The sequence below is a fragment of the Plecotus auritus genome (genome assembly GCF_963455305.1).
Source record: "Plecotus auritus genome assembly, chromosome: 1".
Classification (NCBI taxonomy): domain Eukaryota; kingdom Metazoa; phylum Chordata; class Mammalia; order Chiroptera; family Vespertilionidae; genus Plecotus; species Plecotus auritus.
In genome coordinates this window covers 46,761,681-46,782,605 of record NC_137770.1, presented here as the reverse complement: position 1 = coordinate 46,782,605, position 20,925 = coordinate 46,761,681, and positions in this window count along the sequence as shown.

Sequence of the window (20,925 nt, the reverse complement as noted above, 5' to 3'; positions counted from 1 at the left end):
TGCAGATTTTAGACTTTATATTAACAATGAAGTTTAGATGGTTGTCTTTTTTTCTTCCACTCCTTCCCTGAGCTCTGCCAGCCCAGGATTCATTTCTTCCTATTGTTTCATGACCTCTCCCCTGATCTCTAATGTGTGTAGTTCTTTCCCAGAGTCGATTTCCTCACTACATTTTTAAATTTTTCTAGTTAGAATTTTCATCTGCCCCATGACATTTTTTGATGTGTCTTCTTCTTTGCCTGCTGTTTTTTCCCCTTCTTTGTTCTTGTCATTTCTTTGTATAGATTACCCATCATTGAAGCAGGTGATTTGTTTTCCCCTTCCCCATGGACCTCCAGTATAAAAGTGGCTGAGGTTGTCTTCCATGTAGGCTGTATTTTCCTTATGACCTGAGGTTAATACAAGTGCACTCAGCCTTGAATTCCCTCCAGCCAATGGTGAGGCTTTTCCAATGCAAAGTCTCTCCTCCCTATTGCCACAGAGACAGATCACGTCCTACAAATATGGCTAGTGTTGGTAATGTCTCGTTTAGTCCTGGTCCACACCAGGACTCATGCCACCAGCACATGCACCCACTTCCTGCTGTTGAAAACGAAGACCTTCTATATTGCACCTCCAGGTATTGCACCTCCAGGTGTGCCCCCCACCTTCGGTGAGTGTTTTTTGGCTGTCCCGAGACTCTTTGGCATTGTGTCCTCACTCCACTTTCTCCTATCAGTGCCTCTGCTGAAGATCCCTTGTTTGGGGCAACTCTCCCACCTACGTTATATTTTAGGTGTCTCCTGTCTTCACTAAAATGGAGTTTGTGTACTTATTTTTCAACTTCTTTTTGGTGTTGGATTATTTCCGGTAAAAGAAGAGGGAATTGCTAACTGGACCCCATCTTCAAATCAGAAGTTCTAAAATTGGAAAGATCATGTCAGCCGTGGCACAGAGAACAGGCCTCAGGCAGAGAGACCGGAGTTGGTAGACCCGTGAGGAGTTGCTCTGCACTGCAGAGTTGGTGTTGGGGAGAAGTGGACCCAAGACAGACTTAGAAGGTAGTGTTGCCCTAGCCCAGTGGTCGGCAAACTCATTAGTCAACAGAGCCAAATATCAACAGTACAACGATTGACATTTCTTTTGAGAGCCAAATTTTTTAAACTTAAACTTCTTCTAATGCCACTTCTTTAAAATAGACTCGCCCAGGCCGTGGTATTTTGTGGAAGAGCCACACTCAAGGGGCCAAAGAGCTGCATGTGGCTCGCAAGCCGCAGTTTGCCAACCACGGCCCTAGCCGGTTTGGCTCAGTGGATTGAGCATCGGCCCATGGACTAAATAAGGTAGTGTCGATAACTCTTCCTGGCTGATCAGCTGTCTGAGTGGGGGTTGGGGACAGGGACCAGGAGGAGGTGAAATAGTTCAGGGCTGGCTTCCGGGAGCTGCTTGTGATGTAATGTGGAGCTGGGCTTCCTCTTCAACCGCTTCCTGCTAAAGCCTAGGCTCTCTGGTAAGGGCATGGGAGACTCCCAGTTGGCAGTGAGCTTCCCACTGCTTCCCCAGAAGTTCCCCTGCAGATATTTGGATGAAGCTCTTCACTGCCAGGAACATCTGAGCAGACCTGAGGCAGTCACAGGCTGAGTTCCCGAGACTCTTTGGCCTTGTGTCCTCACTCCACTTTCTCCTATCAGTGCCTCTGCTGAAGATCCCTTGTTTGGGGCAACTCTCCCAAATTTCTGTCCTATTAACCAAGTATCCTGACGATAATACCTGAAAATAGGGCTTGCAAGATTCAAACAAAACAAAAAAACTGGACATAGCCCTAGCCAGCTTGGCTCAGTGGATAGAGCCTGTGGACTCAAAGGTCCCGGGTTTGTGGGCTTGATCCCTAGTAGGGGGTGTGTAGGAGGCAGCTGGTCAATGATTCTCTCTCATCATTGATGTTTCTGTCTTTCTCTCCCTCTCCCTTCCTGTCAGGAATCAACAAAAATATATTTTTTAAAAAAACTGGATGTACCTGGAGGATATTATGCTAAGTAAAGTAAGTCAGTCAGGGGAAGACAAATACCAGATGATTTCACTTCTAAGTGGATTCTAAAGAACAATATAAACAAAACAAAAACAGACTCATAGATATAGAGAACAGACTGATGGTAGCCAGAAGGGAGGGTGGTTGTGGGGCTGGATGAAAGAGGTGAAGGGATGGAGAAGTGCAGATTGGTAGTTACAAAATAGTCCTGTGGATATAAAGTACTGCATAGGAATATAGTCAACAATAATAACTATGTAATAACTATGTATGGCGCCAATTGGGTACTGGAAATATCAGGGGGATCATTTTGTAAAGTATATGATTGTCTAACCACTATTTGTACACCTGAAACTAATAACAAATAACAATGACTATAAACGGTAATTGGGGGGGGGGGAAGACCTTTAGTTTCTTCAAAAGATAAATAAAATTATTAAATGTCTAAAATACCTGGGTACAATAAGTGAAATTATTAAATGCCTAAAAAACTGGGTAACAAATGCTCTTTAAAATTGTTGATATCCCAACATTTTCTGCCATGTCCTAACTAAAAAACATAGATTCCTAACCGGGGTGTATGTGGTAGGTAAGGAGTCACCTGTTAGAGGTTATTTAGTCACCCCCTGCCCCCAGAAAGGTTTTCTAGGCTATCTAAACTGCAAAATTAAACAGAGAGCTTTGTCTTTCTCTAGAGGGAAAAAAAGAAAGCCGTCCTAGGCACTTACTTTGTTTTTTTTCCTTAATGTACAATCAGGGTTCAAAGTTAGGAATTTGCTGGCCCAGGCCTGTCCACTCCTATCCAGTAACACAACAGCCTGCCTGTGTTCAAGATGAAATGTCTTTCGTTCTACTCCCTGGGGTCAGATAGATGGCTGTTGACACAATCACCCACGTAATGTGTCTTTTGCATCTAGTTTTTTTTTTTTTTTAAATACTTGTACCTTGGCTTCTCCTAGGAGCTGTTTCTTGACCTGGTAATGTGGTTACTGCAGGTCTGGCCTCGATGCCTTCTGCACACAGCTTTAATAACCTGGAGTGGCATTTCCCGTCTAATGAAAGCTGTTCCCTATTAGCGATTTCTGTGGAAAGTCTCCAGCAATTCCTAAACTAGTTATTAGGGCTCGTAGAGACGTACTCTAGAAAGGATAATCCTGGGATGTTTACTTCCTGCCCCTAAAAATCCCAGGCTGTGCTCTATAGTGGAATGTTATACAATAATTTAAAATGGTGCTTATATAAGACAGGGTGTTTAGGGCATTGTTTTTTTTTAAACTTGGGAGAATACTTATATTGTGGGAAAAGTAGGATACAAAATTGTATAATTTCAAGTATATTAAAAAATATGTGTGATGAAGTAAAAAAAAAAAAGACTTCTCACCCTGCCCTCCCCACCCTATTTCCTTTCCAAGCAATTAAAGCAATATGCTTTTTTGTCAAGTTAATGAAGGAGATCTTGTCATCTAACCTTGACAGAGAGGAGGTAAATGTTCTTTTGGGCTAATAAGGTCAGGGTGTTTGCTCACAGGAAATAGAGTTACAAGTATAGTAATAAGATGAATATTAATTTCTTATGTGGATCAAATATTATTTGTACGGTTGTGGAGTTTTTTCTTGGAGGAAATTAGTCTTGGGGTAATGAGATATGCTTTATTTTAGATATACTGTTGGGTGAAGGAGCTACAGTGTAAGTGGAGACTCCCATCTTCTATCTCCCACTCTTGTACCCCAGAGAATAGTGCTCCCTCCCTAAATTCTATTCCCTCTGGAGCAGGAGCAGCTGGCAACAGTAGAGAAAAGACATGGTCATTTTTTTTATAGAAGTTTTTAAAAAATATATTTTCATTGACTTCAGAGAGAAAGGGAGAGGGAGAGAGAGATGGAAACATCAATGATGAGAATTACTGATCCACCACCTCCTACACGCCCCCCATGGGGGATCAAGCCCGTAACCCTGGCCTGTGCCCTGACCAGGAATGGAACCATGACTTCCTGGTTCACAGGTTGACACTCAACCACTGAGCCACACCGGCCAGGCAAGACATGGTCATTTGAAGCCAGAGGCTGGGAATGTGGGAGGCACAGGAGTGGATTCAAGAGTTCCTCATTTATTTTAGGAAGCGAGGTCATTCCCAGAAGGGGGTGGGCTGGATTTCTGAGCAGAAAGAGGTGAAGAGTGAGCGGCAACAGGAGGAGAGAAGAAAGGGAAAGAAATCCAAGTGGGAGTCCTTTTGTAGGTCCATGGAACATTATGAGATACCTAGTCCACCTTCCCAACCCCACCCAATGTGACTCCACTTCTGAAAGACTTGGAGATGGTTTTCTGTTCTCATGTACAGAACTGGAATCTTTCCTATGGTCCAGGGTCACTGCAGAGAAAGGCTGTCCCACCTCCTTCCTGGTGGGATAGGCCAAGCAGCCCCTGCATTGAGAGCCACTGGGCAGGAACAGCGTTCACTCACTGGGGACACTTGGAGGTAGTAAGCTGGTCTCCTGACACCCCCTCTCTAGAAGACCCAGAACTAAGCCTCTTACAGGAATTACAAATATATATGTACGAGAAAATAGTAGAAGAAAAATAGGCTAAAATGTTAATCATGGTTCTCTCCAGATATGGGTATATTTTCCTGCTTCTTTATGCTTTTCTGAATTTGTCAATTTTTTAAATAATAATAGGTATGTGCTATTTTATAGTTGGGGGGGGAGGATAAAAACATACCTGTTATTACCAAAAAATTGTCCACCTGCCCAAGGAGGCCTTAAGGCTGGAGATTTCTTAGTAAGAGGTTAGAGGCAGATTTATGAGATGGGGACATCGTGGTTATGGACAGGTCAGGCTGGAAGGGACCTTGGGAGGTCATCCAGTCCATCCCCTGGCCTCTCACAAAATACCTGAACAGAACACAATGTCGGAGCCTCCTTCCCCATGTCAAATACCGCCCCTTGCCTGCACACCCTTCTGCTGCCAGCAGACTCCCAAAGAGGTTAGATTTCATGCTAAGTGTCCTCGTTGCTCTCGTGGTTCCCATGTTCTGCTAAATGGAAAAGAGGGCACAGAAGGCTAAAAGGAAATTAGGGCATGATCCTGCAAAGCCTTTGCTCGCAGGTGTCTCTAGGACCTGCCTGTGGGCAGTGTCCTCTTAGAAGAGCCAGTCCCCCAAGGGGGAAAGAACTCAAGCCGAGCCCCTGGGGAGGGGAGCTCGTTCATCCAGGACTGACTGTGCAAGGAGAGCTGGGGGGTCTGCAGAGAAGCAGCTGCCTCCCTCTCTTCCTGATTTCCTTCCTTTCTTTTCTCTCTACTGGTGTGAGGGGCTATGCCAGGAATGTTGTATAGGATACCACACCAGCATGGAAAGCTTAGCCCCTGGCTTCCAGGAGTTTACCACCTAATGAGGAGGCAAGCCCAGCTGGGAGAATTAATTTCCCAGCTCAGGTGGTTGATTTCCATAAATTGTCCCCATGCCCAAGACTGGGAGGAGGTGACAAATAAGAAATAAACATGGTGATGTGATAGCCTTTTAGGTGGGGTTGGGAAAAGAGGTCAGCCATGATGCTTAGGTCGCACTACATGTGGAGAGTTCCAGGGATGGGGGGATGGCCATGCTTTGGAGCAATAGTACCACCCCTTCCTCCCATCCCATCCTCTCTTTCTCCCCTGAATAATACTCCCCCCACTCCCTGCCCCAAGATGTCCATGTCTTAATCCCTGGAATTTGTGAATATGTCAGTTTACATGGCAGAGGGATTTTTGCGGATATGATTAAAGATTTTTTGCCATGGGGAGATTATCCTGGATTATCGGGATGGGCCCAATGGAATCACAAGGTCCTTCTAAAAGGAATCAGGAGGCTCAGATAGAGAGAGAAGATGTGAGGATAGAAACAGAAGCCAGAGCGGAGAGAAGATGCTACACTGCTGGTGTTGAAGACCTGGGACAGGGCCCCGAGTCAAGGTGATCCCTCAGAGCTGGAAAAGGCAAGGAAATAGATTCCCCCAGAGCATCCAGGAGGAACTCGGTCCTTCCAGCTCATTCACAGACTCCCAAACTCCTGAACTGTAGCCAACAGCCATGACCTGTTTCAAGTCACTAAGTTTGTGGTACTCTGTTATGGCAGCAAAAGAAAATTAATACAGCCCTCTTCCCTCCCTGTGATCCTTAGGAGGCAATGGTTTGGATTACTGCTAAAAACAAGAAATGCCAACATTTATTTGAAGGTAAGCAGTGAAAATCAGGGAAAACGTATTTATAGCACATCAAGTTGACCAAGAACTAATTTCTTTAATTTACAAAGTGTTAAAATAAGAAAAAGACCCAAACCAGATTTTTCAATGAGCAAAGAATATGAACAGTGTTTGTGTTCAGAAAATAAAGAGTGAACGGCTTTGTGCTGGAAAGACCCTGTCAGATATGTCACTGAGTGAGAAAAATCAAGCCACAGAACATCTAGGGGGAATCGAACAACCCCATTTGTGTTAAAAAAATAAAATAGAGTCACACATACAGGGTGATACATATTCCTTCTTCCTGGAAGGGATTTCTTGTGAGAAAATGTTAGCAGAGATTGTCTTTAGGAGAGGACTAGAGGGAAATGGCATTTAATTTAAAAAATGTTCCTGCTACTTGAATTTTCTAAACTTATACTTTTTCCCAGTTTTATTGAGCTAGAATTGACATATGACACTGTCTTGGTTTTAAGTGTATAATATGACGTCCATAAGTGTAGTTAATAGATTTTTTTAAAAATGTCAACAAAGGCTAATATGACCAGGGAGATTATGACTCACTTTTTGGTTTTCTTCTTGGTACCTTTCTGTATTTAAAAAAGAAAAGAAAAGAAAAGAAAAATTCAGCCAGCATAACAAAAGGTGGACCACATAGGATAGGGACAAATCTGGCTGAGAATCTATGGGGGTTTACGTGTATTATCTTCTCGCCAACAGGAAGCACTGGGCTGTTCTGTAAGGTTTACTACTCAGGAGAGCTAGAGCCAAAAGAAATGCAATCAACGGCCAGTCCCCTGGGCTCCTGGCGTCTGTGACTGGGTCACCACGGCCCTAAGCTCTAAACATGGTTGTGTGGGGAGAACAGATTTGCATTCAGGTCCCAGTTTGCCACTCATTATCCTTGACAAGTCTGGGGTCTTCTCTGGGCCTTTGTCTCTTCATCTGTGAAAACAGTGATGGTGAGGATGCTTGTTTTCAGGTTATTGTGAGGCTTAAATAAGATCATCCTTGTGAGGTGCAGAGGCGGCATGGAGACTGGCCCAGGCAGGAACACAATGAACCCACATTTTCTTCTCCTTCCTTACTTTTCTTTCCAATCCTGTCAAGGGCAAAGGAGGCCCTTGTTCCACTGAAGAGAGAGGTAAGAGCAAGGCCTTGTCTGTAAGAGTACAGAGGCCTCATAGAGGAAGCCTAAGTCGCGCAGACACGTATCTGCTTTCACATTTGTGTGGCTGCCACCAGTGTGCCGGCTCTGCCAAGTCACAGAAGGTTAATAAAGTTTGTGAGCCTTTTACAGCCAAGCAGGCACATTTTGCCTCCTCCCTGATACACATTTTAGTGTCACTGCAGTAGCTGAAATCCTAGGTGTCGTTAGCCCACATGCCCACCACCCGTGACCCAGGGAGGGGAGGAACAAGCCCACTTTGTCCCCAGAGCCCTTGCTGTGATGTGCTAGTTTTCAGGTGAATTCAAACAAGAAATGGAGCAATTCCATTTTTAGCTGCTCCAGGTGGTAACTGGGGCTAACTGTACTGAGCTTAAAGGAAAAGCCAAACTCTTGAAATCCTGGGGCCCGGAGATTTGAAGGGCCTTTAGGAACCCTCTGATCGAATGGTTGCCTCACACCGGGAGCCTTTCTGCAGCCCCTGTGCCTGGTTGGGGGGCACCCCTCGGACTGCTGAGCATGGCATGTGGAGAGGACAGATGCCCAAGGCAGGCACCTCCTGCTCTTCCCAGCCCTCAGAAATGTTGGCTCTCCTCTCCAAGAAGAATCCTCTTATTCTTTTCCCTTGAATTCATTTGTTTGTTCATTCCACACATTTTTGTGGAAATTGTTAAACACCAGGCAGTGTCCTGGGCTCTGGTCAGTGCATCCGTGAAGATATAGACTCTGCCCTTAGCACAAGGCCACTCAGCTGGCCAAGGCAGCAATGAGGAGGTCCCACAGCAGAAAGTGAGCCTCGGCTAAAATAGACATCGTTGGTCACCCAGTACCTCCTGAACACCTAACACAAACTGGGCAGTGAGGCACAGAAGTAGATAGATTCCGAGAAATGTATGGCCTGGAGCTTGATTACATTTAGAGTGTGAGATGTCAGATGTGAAGCCGCAACCAGCACGGCTAGGGTTCAAGGTCTGGAGAAGGGGCTGCGCACAAACGGATCTACTAGACAAGAAATATAAATTTAGAAGGCATGGGGGAGCCAGGCAGAGACTTTACTGTAGCGGAGAAGCTCTCTGAATTTCCGGACCCATCAGCTTTTTATTTACTAGAATATACATTTGCCCTTTAGCAAAGCAAACAGGCATATCAATGGTAAAGTTTGGTAAACAGTAAAAGGATTATCAGGTTAGGGGATTGCCTTCAGCCATTCGGCCAACAGCAAATTATGCTGATTTTCAGCCCTGCTGAATATCAAAGTCCATTAGCCTTCTAAAGGACTTCTTGCATAATTATGCTAACTATTTGTTGGTCTTAGCCTCCAGCATTAGGGGAGAAAGGGAGGGAAAGGGGTCAAGGATGAGCAGGTTTCTGGCTCAGTGGTGATGGTGGGAACACACCTGAAAGCAGTTTTGGAGCCCTGCGGTTGGGGGAGTGAGACTGAATTGGGTGTTAGATATGTGGTGTTTCAGGCCCCAGTGGCACCTCTGAGGGCACAGATCCTGAGGGCAGTTGGGTCTATGGTTTCATGGCACAGGAGTGACATCTGGCCTGCGGTGTGGATTCAGGGGTCATCAACAGATGGGTGGTCAGGGAAGACAGAAGAGGGTGAGACAACGCAGGAGAGAGAAGCCCCAAGACAGCACTGTGAGGACCCTATACTTAAAGGACGTGGCAAGAAGAGGAGCCCCAATGTCTAAGAGGAGTGGCCATAGGAGGTAAGTAGAAGGTGATGCCATGGTGGCCCCGTGTCCATACCCACTTTTTTTTTTAATTTTATTTTTAAATATATTTTATTGATATTTTACAGAGAGGAAGGGAGAGGGATAGAGAGCTAGAAACATCGATGAGAGAGAAACATCGATCAGCTGCCTCCTGCACACCTCCTACTGGGGATGTGCCCGCAACCAAGGTACATGCCCTTGACCGGAACCGAACCCGGGACCCTTCAGTCCGCAGGCCGACGCTCTATCCACTGAGCCAAACCGGTTTCGGCCATACCCACTTTTTGAGGGCACTTTTCTTTGGGACGCCATCCTTTCTTCTTTGTCTTTCCTTGTGGTCGAGTGTGGTTTGGATTGGAAGCAAGAAGACCTGGGTGTGAGTGAGGGAGGCCATCCTGGGAAAGTGAAACTCTTCCACCAGAAGAGAGACTCCCCCTTGGCTTGGAGAGAGTAGGGTAAGGGTGCGAAGTCAGGCACTGATGCAGCCGTTTATGTGGGAGGGGAAAGCCTGGAGCTCTAAGGGAGGCCCGAGGATGAAGCCTAAAGGGTGGATGGCAGGACAGAGAAACCAGTTTTAGATGACAGTGTTTGAGCCCTAGATCAAGCCTCACCTGAAGCTCCATCTACCGCTGGGCTTTTCAGTTATGCAAGTCAGAAACGTCCCTTTACTGTGTACGTCAGTCGGAGCAGAGGTGGCATTTGTTTGTTTTGCTGCTTGCAATGCAGAGCTCTAAGTAATGCACAGGCCGAGAAACAGACCCTGTGGGCCCAGTCGGTGGAACATGGGATCTAGAGGAGAGGTATCAGCATTACAGAAACTTCTACACTGAATCACTGTGACCTGCAGCCACATCGGCAGATTTTCTGTTTTCTGTTTTTCCCCTCCTGCTGTATCACTTCCCTGGCAGTGTAATTAACATGATTCTAATGTTGCTTACTCACTAAAAATGAGATGTTGTTGGAAAATAGATTAGACTCCCAGTCTCCTTATGTGGCTTGACCAGATACTAACGTTTGTCCTCATTAAACAGGGTCAATGACATGTAATAGCCCGTCCTTGAGTTTCTCCCCACTCAGATCCATCTTCCACACTGTGGCTGAGTGGGCTCTGTAAAAACACACTCCTGCTTAAAAAACACTTCCCATGGGTTGCCGGAACAAATCGCTAGCCCTTTGCATGGCACATATGATGACATACATATTCTAGATCCTAGGTCACTTTCCTAGCTTGAGCCAGGCACTGCCCTCACTGTTTGTAATCAAACTATTAGAATGTGCCTTGCACTCCCACGCCCCTGGGCCTTTGTTCTCACTTTCCCTGAACTTGGAGAGGTGATTAATAACAATAGCTAATGTTTACTGGGCACTTCCAGGCACTGTACTAAAGGCTGCATGTGGATTATCTCATTTAATCCTCACAACTTCCCAATAGTATTATACTCACCCAGCCCCTCACACAGTGTTCAGAGGCCAGGAAAGTTTGTTGTTTGTTTTTTGTTTTTGTTTTTTAGCAGGAAAGAGTTTGAATAACATGTGGGGAGAAATAGGTGAGGAACTGGGGGTGGCCGTGCAGGTGGGAAATGCCATCTCAGTTGACATTGGGGCTCCTCCCCACTCAAGCAAGTCTCAGGGCCCTACAGGATCCACATAATTCAGGCTAGGTCCTCTGTCTACATTTTACCCTCGAAGCCACACGTACAGTTATGCCCATATTTCTTAGATCCCAAACACTGGAGCCTCTAGTATGTCCTTGCCAATCATACGCCTGAGTGTGAAAGAGAGAGAGAGAGTGTGTGTGTGTGCGTATGTGTGTGTGTGTGACTATTTGTATCTTTGCCAAGGTTGGCAGTCTGTGTGACAAGTGGGGTCCGTGATGGCCACTTCCCTCCAAGGTCCCATCAGGGCTTGGTCCCCACCTCCCAAACCTGCTTTTTTGGTTGGGAGACGCTCCCCAATTCTCTATTCCAGCTGCTTCTATCTTGCTCCATCCAAGCACTCCCACTCTCAGACAATGCAGCACAATTCCCCTGAAAATGTGTTTTTCACAAAACAAAAGCCAGGAAGGGGAGGGTGTCTTCTGGGTGCTTGGCAACAAACTGCAGCCTATAGCTCCCAGCTCACCAGGCAGCACAAAGGCCTCTGGGAACAGAACGCTGGGCTGCCACCCGTGCTGGGGAGTGTCTGTGGCAGGAAGAGCAAACGCAAGTGAATGATTCCACCCGCCCCCCCCCCCGCCCCCGCCACTTCTGTTTGTAATTACAAATTCATTTGGTTAATGGCTGTCTCCTGGGTTCACCACTTGAGCATATGCTGCATGAAGGCAGGATTTTTGCGTCTGTTTTGTTCACTTTGGCCCTAGCACAGGACCTCCTGGAAGAAATTTCAAACCCCTTAGCATGGTACGTGTGATCACATACATGTTCTAGGAATGTAAAGGAGGGAGGGAAGGAAGGAGGAAGGGAGGGAGGGAAGGAAGGAGAAAAGAAGCAATTTAAAATGGAGAGATACCTCATTGATCCCTATACAACACATACTCAAATAGGGGACAGCTCCCCAGCCCCCTCCCCTAGCCCTGCTCATCTTTTGTTCCAAGAACCCCTTTCAGAGGCACACCCCTTGACCCCCATCCTGGCCAGAAAATGCAGCTGGCAAATTTCAAAGCCTGTCTGTTGGCGGCAGAGGGGTGGTGGGGAGAGGTTTGGGGGTCCCTGGGCCAAGACCGGAGCAGGGGCAGGGCTAGTTCACAGTTTGAATCCTGATGTTTACTTTCTTTCTACCCTCAGTTGCTCTTTTTGAAGAAGAACCTCAGGGTTCATGCTGCAGCATCAAACAGAGAGTGGTGGGGTATGGGGAAGATGCATCTCCCCTTAGCAGTGGGAGCCTAAAGCAACTTACGTCGCTGGGGGTGCATGGCACACAGAATTCTGCACTGAGTCCGGAGCTCAACAAGGGGGTGGGGGCTTCCCAGATGGACTGAGAGCAGCAGGCAGACACACAGGCCACAGGCACAGACACAAATACTGCCGTGCAAATGTGCCTGGGAGCGCAGAACCTCTCATATGCACAGGTGCATACATGGCTCCAACGTGCATCCAGGCAGCATCCTCACACACATGTAAGCATAGGCATGTGTGCACGACATGTATGTATATAGTCACATACCTACACATACAAATACACAGAGACATACCTAGAGGTTCCTGGCAAGGAACGTATTTTTGTCCTCAGCTTCCTGCCAGTGAGAATCTACTGATTCCATCTCTGAAATCCCTCCTAATTGTCCCCCTTCCCAACCCCTGATATAGCCTGAGCCCCTTTAATCCCCATCTGGACCACGGGACAGTAGCAACAGTCTCCTGGTTGGATCTTGTCCCTATTGGGGCCCACTCTTCAGTCCATCCAACTCACAAGAGCAGGGGTCATCGGGGTATCAGGGAAATCTGACTGCATCATTCCCCAGCTTCAAACCCTTCAGAGACCACCCCTTTCCTACAGGATGAAGGTCAAATCATTTGGCTTCATATAAGGCCCTTTGTAGCCTGGCTTCAGCTCATGATCTGGCATCAGCCCCTGGCATGGAGCCCTGGGCGCCCAGTGTTCCAGCTGAGGGCTTCGTGGAGGAAAATGCCCTGCCCCACACCTCATGCTTTTGCTCACCCCGGGCTCAGCATGTGAAATTCCCTTCTCTCCGCTTCTGTCATTTCCTGCGCTCAAGTAGCAGCTCAGCCAACATGGCCCCACTTTACCCTGACATTCAAGGCATTGCCATTGTCCTGTCCCATAGCCCTCACAGTCCTTTCCTTGGCCCTCACCAGTATCATCGTCAACTGAGTGCACAACCTTCTACTGACTCTAAGCATGTCTAGTACAGAGCTCAAAACATACCAGGTGCTCAACTGAGCTCTGAGTGTGAGTGCATAAATGAATCCATCTGTAAGATAATTGGATCACACTAGGTGATCTTTCCTGGAATGCGTTTTAACTTCTCTGCACTCAGCCTTCACATGGGTAAGAGGGTGTGCTGCTACTTCCTGGCAGAGTTTATGGTATGACTATAGGGATGTATCTGAAGAACTTAGCTGGTTGGCTAACACATGGGAGGTGCTATATTGGCCTCCTTGGAAACAGCATCCCAAGTTTTCCTTGGGGACCACTCCTTATTTCATTGGCTATTGGACTGTCAATCACAGCCTCATGATGATCATAATTGCTATATTTATTTCTAGTTCCATTAAGGTCATCCAACAAGGTTTTCTAATCTCTGTCCCTCTCACCACCTACCTGGTTCAGTGCTAGGCTCTCAGAACTGATGCACTAAAGGTCTGTTGTTAGATTGATTGACTCTATAGCTCCTGAAGGCTGGTTTCCAGTCTGCGAATTCTAAGCTGAGTAATGTTCTCCTCGCAGCCTCCCCTGAGACTGGAAGCTGAGAGCTGCACAGAGTTCTTCTTCTTCCTGTCTCCCCAGGCTCAACAGCTGCTCTGTTTGGAGTTCTGTGAACCAAGCTGAGTTAGGGCCTGGGGAGACAGGAACAGTTGGGCCTTTCTGCTCCAAAAGGTAGTCAGTACAGCCAGCCCCCCAGCAGCTGCAGGCACCCTCCGGATGTTGCACCTGTGGCTGGGGTTCCCATAGCAACCTCTGGGGGACCTGCTGTCTCTACTTCACTACAGCTCCTCCTGGACTGTGTGAGAGGTTGACTAGGATGGGAAGGGAGAGGGCAGGACTGCCAGGCACATTCGTATGCAGACACTTCAAGTCTTTTAATATTCACAACAACCCCAAGAAGAATATGCTATTATTGTCCTCATTTTCCTGACAAGGAAGTTGAAGTCCAAAAACATGGGTTTCTAGCCCAAGTTCATCCACTAACAAACAAGAGCACTTATCTGCAACCATATCAGTTGGTACTGTGGGTCAGCCAGCTGCAAGCAACGAAAACCAGCCCTATCTTCCTAGCCAAAAAAGAATGTACCAAGGGACTGCGGCTCCAGAAGGAAAGAAAAAGTGAGGCATGTGATTGCAAAGGACAGAAAGCAGAGCAGCTTCGAGGGTCTGGGTGGCAGGAATGGACAATCATCAGAATGAATGAACTTTGGGTTTTAAGTCTTTTTGTCTCTCCATTTAGGACTTGGGTTCAGGAGGGCCTGGGTGGGAGAAGGCAGAGGCTGTGATTAACAGTTCTACCAAGCATATATCCAATGGGATAGGGAGTGGTCCCCAAGGAAAACTTGAGATGCTCTTTCCAGATGAAATGGGAATGAATGCCAGGCAGGCAAAAGCCAAGTTCACCTGGCTGCACCATGCTGTGATGGGACACAGGGCGGGAAAGTTCCTATAGGGAATGAGGAAGGGAATGTGAGAAGCATGAATGGGGGTGCTACCTAGAGGAGCTTGAGTCAACTCAAGCGGCAATCGGAGAATGGACATCCAGAAGAAGGAAGCTGTATGTTGACAGTCTTCATTTTCATGGGAACAAAATGCACCCATATCTCAATGTTATCATGTTATCTACCCTCTTACCTGACCTTCCACACCTCAATACACACACACACACACACACACACACTGCCTTCCTTTTCAGCTTTTTTGTTGTTGTTGTTTACCCAATATTTAATTCTCAGGATCACAGAGAATTATTCGTCATTAGCCTTGGTTAGTAGAAAGAACCCTAGTCACCTTCTAAATTTTACATGATTTATTTATTATGTTCATTGTTTATTCCCTGCCTCTTCTGTCCCCTCTAGATTGTAAGATCCAGAAGGCAGAGAGTTTTCTCTCGTGTGTTCACTGGTGTATCCCCAGTACCTAAAAAACCATATGGCACATAGTAGATGCTTAGTAAATATTTGCTGAATAAGTAAGGATGTACCAAGTACTCCAATAGGCCTTTGGAGTACAACAGTGAGCTAAAAGAATAATCCTGACCTTGTGGAGCCTGCTGTCTCTCCTTCACCACAGCTCCTCCTGGACTTGTGTGAGAGGTTAAGACTAGGATGGGAAGGGAGAGAGCAGGACTGCCAGGCACAGTCAAATAGCCTAGAGAGACAGAAACACACAAAAGTATATAGCAGAAGAACAAAACTAAAATAATGAACAAACTGAGGCATATGTTTTGAAAAAAAATAAACAAGTATTTTTAAAAAGGACTAAAAAGATATAAAGTTACTTACGATATGGCAGTCACAGTAGGACAAAAGACCTCTCTCAGGCAGTATTTAAATGGAGACCTGAAGGATGAGAAGGGACTGCCCATGAAAAGTGTGAGGGAAAATTCTTCCAAGCAGAGGAAAGAGCATGTGCAAAGGTCCTGAAAGAGCTTGCTATGTTTGGGACTGGAATGAAAAGACCAGTGTAGCTGGAGCTTAGTAAGCAAGGGCTAGAGAGACACAGGTTGAGCATCAAGAGTGTGCCAGGCACCAGGCCACTTGGGGCCTTGTAGGCCATAACATAGGGCTTGAATTGCATTCTGGGTAAATTGGGAAGCTGTTAAATTTTATTTTATTTTATTTTTTTATTGTTTGGAGTATTACAAATAGTAGTACATATGTCTCCTTTTTTTTTTCCCCATTGACATCCCCCCCGGCCTCCCCTACCCCCCAGTACATGCCTTTACCTGCCCGCTCCCCCGACCCCCCCACTCCGATTGGTTATGCTTATATGCATGCGTACAAGTCCTTCGGTTGATCTCTTACAACCCTCCCCCTGCAACCTCCTCTGCCTTCCCGCTGTAGTTTGACAGTCTGTTCAATGCTTCTTTGCCTCTGTATCTATTTCCCCCCCCCATTTCTTTCCTTTAAAAAATCTTGCCTCTGCAGACTAGAAATAAACATATAATAACAAAAAATGTTTGAGTCCCAATTTCAATGTCCAACAGTTCTGAGTCCCCATTTCAATGTCAAACAGTTCCTTATGTGTACATGTCAGCAATGATATCTGGATGGTGGGCACATGGTGGCAATGCAGGTCCGACCCTCTCTGGTTTGGTCCTTAAATTTTTTTTATTATTATTATTTTGTTGGGGTGACATTATATAAGTTAGTAACATTGTATAAGTTTCAAGTGTACAATTCTATAATACATCATCTGTATATTGTTTTGTGTGCTCACCATCCAAAATCTAGTCCCCCTACGTTTTTAACATTAGTGCTTGACCCCCATTTATGATTCAAGCTGATCACTTTGGCTGCCAGGTGGAGAACACACTAAATCAGGGAGCAGGGGCCCATCAGTAAGTGATTATGGCAGTCCAGACTGCGGCTAAGCTCAGGTGGCCAAGATCAGAGGACAGTGGGACACCTTCAGGCCCCCTCTCGGTTAAATCAGATGTTAGTCAGGCTGGATGATATCACCCTGTGGGGCACTGAAGAAACCTCCCTGCCCCCCGTCCACTCCCAGTCTGTGGGTGATGGATGGACCGACTGGCGATCTGGCTGGGCCCTGTGCCTAAGTGATGGGTGACGGATGGGATTGGAACGGAAGACTCTGGGCCATGTGGCCAACACCCTGATCCAAGGAGGACTTCGGAGCCAGGAGCTAATTTAAAGAAAGGAGTGGGGGAGCTCAATATCATTTCCTTCACTGCTCAATTAGTGGAGAGGGCTGTAGGGAGCTAGAGCTTTAAAGATCCCCTTAATCATCTCCTGTCTGCCTGACAGTGTGCAGAAGTGTGCAGGGATAATTGCACCTACCCATTAACAAATGCAATTAAGGCACTGGGACCTCCAGCACCCCCCTCTCCAATTAAATAGCAGATAAAAGGCTCATGGGGGTGGCCTTTGAGATGACTCACTTGAAGCTGAAAACTTGAAGGCTGGAAGTCTGGACAGAGAGGCGATTAGGTCGATAAAATAATGATGAGGAAGGAAAAACTCTCATCCAATCCCAGCCTCCTCCAGCTCCAGGCCCTCCCTGCAGTTGGATGGCTGTCCTTTAGGACAAATTAGAAGTTCCGCTTTGCACAGAGGAGAGTCAATATTTGGAATGCACGGACCACCTCCAGCCAGCTGCTTTCTCTTTGCCAAGGACATACCCATAGAGTGTTTAGGTACAGGTGAATTCCTGGATATGTAATTTTCTGGGAAACTAGGCTGTCTGGTGTGTTGGCAGGAAGGGTGCTGGGAGGGCATACTCCTATCCTGGGGAGGGGAAAGGGTGAAGGGAAGGGGACTTTCTTTCTTGGGCATCTCCAATAGGCAGCCTCTGCCCCCTCCTTTCCCATAGGACATCTCCTTTAATTTAATCCAAATCCCAACAGCCTTGGGGGAGGGCCATGATCTCTTTGGAACAGAAGATGGAACAGAAGCTTGGAGAGTTCAAGTGCTTTGTCTAAGATCCCAGAACTAGGAGGTGGTGGAGCCAAGATTTGAACCCTGATCTACATGACTTCCAGGTCTTTGCTCATTCCACTATATTGAGAGGCCTCTTTGAAATCATTAGTGCCAAGATCTTGTCCTTTGTTGACGTGGGGACTTTGCAAATGTTATTCCGAATTTTCTCACCGCTTCTCCCTTACCCTGGCTGGAGCTCTGAATCTGAAACAAGGTCTCTGTGGCTTCCACCATAGCCAGAGGTAAGATTTGACAGGTTGGCTAGTACTGAGGTACTGACCACTGTACTCATCTCAAACTGAAAAAAAAAAAAATGAGAAAAGGAATCCCTACCCATGTTAACTGTCTCTCCCTGTTCTTTTTAGTGTTTCACCAATTACAAATGCTGTGGGTCATTATGCACGTTTGAGCATCATTTTCATTCAGCACCTCCACTGAAGCCCCAGTGCTGAGTGCATCATGAAACGCATGATTTAAGTTTGCAAAGAGGAGGCCCAGCTCTAGTTGAACATTATGGCACACAGGTCCCCCTGAGGGCCAGATTGGGGCCAGGAGACAACAGCCCAGTGTCCGCCCAGGAACCCAGCTGCCCCAGGCTAGTGCTGAAGTAGCTCTGCACTAGCTGGAGCGGGGAGTGGGGAGCTATGTTTCCTAATCCCCAAGTGCTTCATCTGATTGCCCTAGGAACTTCGCTGTAGGTTTTGGTTTAGTTTTTTTCTCTGTGGCTTCAGTGAGAAGCTGGTTCTAGAGAGCAACAGGAATTGCAGATTCATTTGTATTAGCAGGGGAACCACCTGCCAGTCGCCCCCTCCTTTGCGGCCTTTCTGAACCAACACTAAGACAGCTGCTGCTCTCCGTGGCCTAGATTCTTCCTGAGTTAGGTCTCTCCCACGCCTGCCTCTTTCCCTCTGGACCCCAGCAAAGCTCCGGTAAGATGGGAAGAGAAAGGGGCAGAGGACCAGCTGCGGCTCAGCCAGGTGAGGAACCCCTGCCAGTCTTTAACAGACCAACCTAGCTGCCAGAGGGAGGGCTCTGGCGCCCCACACTCCCTAGGATTTCAGAATGGCAAGTGAGTTCTCACTCCTCCCTTCCTTTCCTGTTGCAAACATTTATTTACCAAATGTCTACGAAGATCTGGCCAAGTTCCAAGGACTGAGGACCAAGCAATAAATAAGCCAGCTTCCTGTCCAGTAAGAGAGACACTCAGGTAAGGAGCCCATAATAATAACAACGTGAGAATCAGGAGAGGCCTCCCTCTGGGAGCATGGAGGCGGGGATCATCGATTCTGCTAGGGAGGCAGACATTTGCATTCAGTCTTGAAGGCTGAATAGGGCGGGGTAGGCACAGGCTTTCCAGGAAGAGGGACAGCCTGAGCCAAGACCAGAAAGGTACAGCGGACGTGACCTGTTTGATGTCACCTGGACCCCGTTTCCTCCAAGGTCCTGGAATCATCAGAGTTCCACAGAGCCAGCTCCAAAGTGGAGGAATGGCGCCGGCCTCCGAGGCGGCCTCTGAGCCAGGTGGGGGTATTAAAGGACTCAGGTGCACACCCCCTCCTTCTCTTGATAAGCTGGAGTGTAGGAGGGAGGCTGCAGACACCTGCTCAGGGACCAAACTCCAGATTCAGGGAGAGCCCTCAGCACACACACCTTGGGTGTCAGCCTGCCTAGGTAACAATCTGGCCAAGATTTCTCTAAGCCAGAGTGAACACACACACACACACACACCTGCAGGCCTGGCTCCCCTTTCATGAACAGGTTTCCCTTCACACCAAGCTGAGCATCACCAATTGCCCAATGCCAAACAGATGGTGGGAAGGAACCTCCCTCTGAGGGGTGATGGGCAGCAAGGTCACTGCTAACAAGTGAGGGCTGGGCTGCAGGGCCCTCCCGCCCCGCTACCACATTCAGCTGAGATGTGGTTCAGTGTGGAGAACAGAATCCATAAGGTTTGTTTCCCCCATGCCCACTCTCACCATTTCCTTCTTTTCGCTTTCTTAATGTTGAACCTTCTTCACTCTTTCCTTTTCTCTTCTACTCTGTCTTCTCTTTCCTTTGCAGGTGGTGGGGAGGATGGGGGTGGAGATTAGTAAGGAGGGTGTGAGGGGTGAGAGAGAAAAAATTGGCAGCCCCTGACATTCAGAAACTGGCCTGAGGCTAGAGAGGGTCAATGGGGTGGGGGGTGGGGGAGGAACATATGTAATACTTTCAACAATAAAGATTAAAAAAAGAAGACGGAGAAGCTGGCCTGACACTCAGAGTTAAGCCAGGCTATGCTTCTATTAGATAGAAATGATTTCACAGAATCCTAACCTCAGACAAGTTTATTCAGAGACTGAGATAAAATGAGATGAAGCAAGGCCACATATGATTTTGTACAAGCACAGACAAAACCAAGGTCATTCTACCGCCCACCAAATACCAAATACCCCCTCTCTTGGCCAAGATGAGTGACTGCTACCTCTATCCATTCCAACTTGGTCTTCATTCTAATCTCCCCTACCTATAGATGAGATTCATTGAGATATTTTTTTAAAATATATATTTTATTGATTTTTTACAGAGGAAGGGAGAGGGATAGAGAGTTAGAAACATCGATGAGAGAGAAACATCCATCAGCTGCCTCCTGCACACCCCCCACTGGGGATGTGCCCACAACCAAGGTACATGCCCTTGACTGGAATCGAACCCGGGACCCTTCAGTCCTCAGGCCGACGCTCTATCCACTGAGCCACACCAGTTAGGGCTTCATTGAGATATTTAATCACAATTGTCCTGCTTTCTGAAGCCATTCAATTAGAATACCCCCCCCCACACACACACACTTCTTTAGATCCTCCCCCAAGTCACCCCATCAAAGCCTGCTGTAACAGATTCTTTCTAACACCTTCTCTTGAGAAGAATGCACCTGTAATTCCCCACAGGGTATGTTCTCCTCTTTGCGACGAGGAATAAATTCAACTCCTTTAACTGCAGATGTGTTCCTGGTGGTCTTTGGTTGAAAGGCATCAACAGAATTGGAGGTTTCACCAAGATTCATCTGAGACCTCACTGCCTTGGACCAAGACCCTCACTCAGCTCAGTAATAGTGCACACATCTTTTTTTTTTGGTGGGCAGGTCTTGGTAATTTTTCAAGCTCCCCAGGTGATTTTAATGTGCATCCTGGGTTTTGAGAGACTGGGTGGCAAGTCACTTCAGGAGGCTGTAGAGGGGTTAGAAGGGCAATGCCTGTGCAGCACTAAGCTCAGCCTACCCGTGGTCCTCAGGTCCTACGAGCTGTCACTTGTTTGCTCTGTGCCTTATTCATTTTGCTGTCTCTCTCAGTAAATGTCTGTGGAATGAACATTGATGTTACTGGTGAGAGACTGTGAATCATGTCAAATGTCATGCATCTCAAACCCTGCTGTCATTTTTCTCCCCCAAACATCTTCCCCTCTGACTCAGTGTTCCCCAATCCCAAGGTTAGAGCCTGACTAATC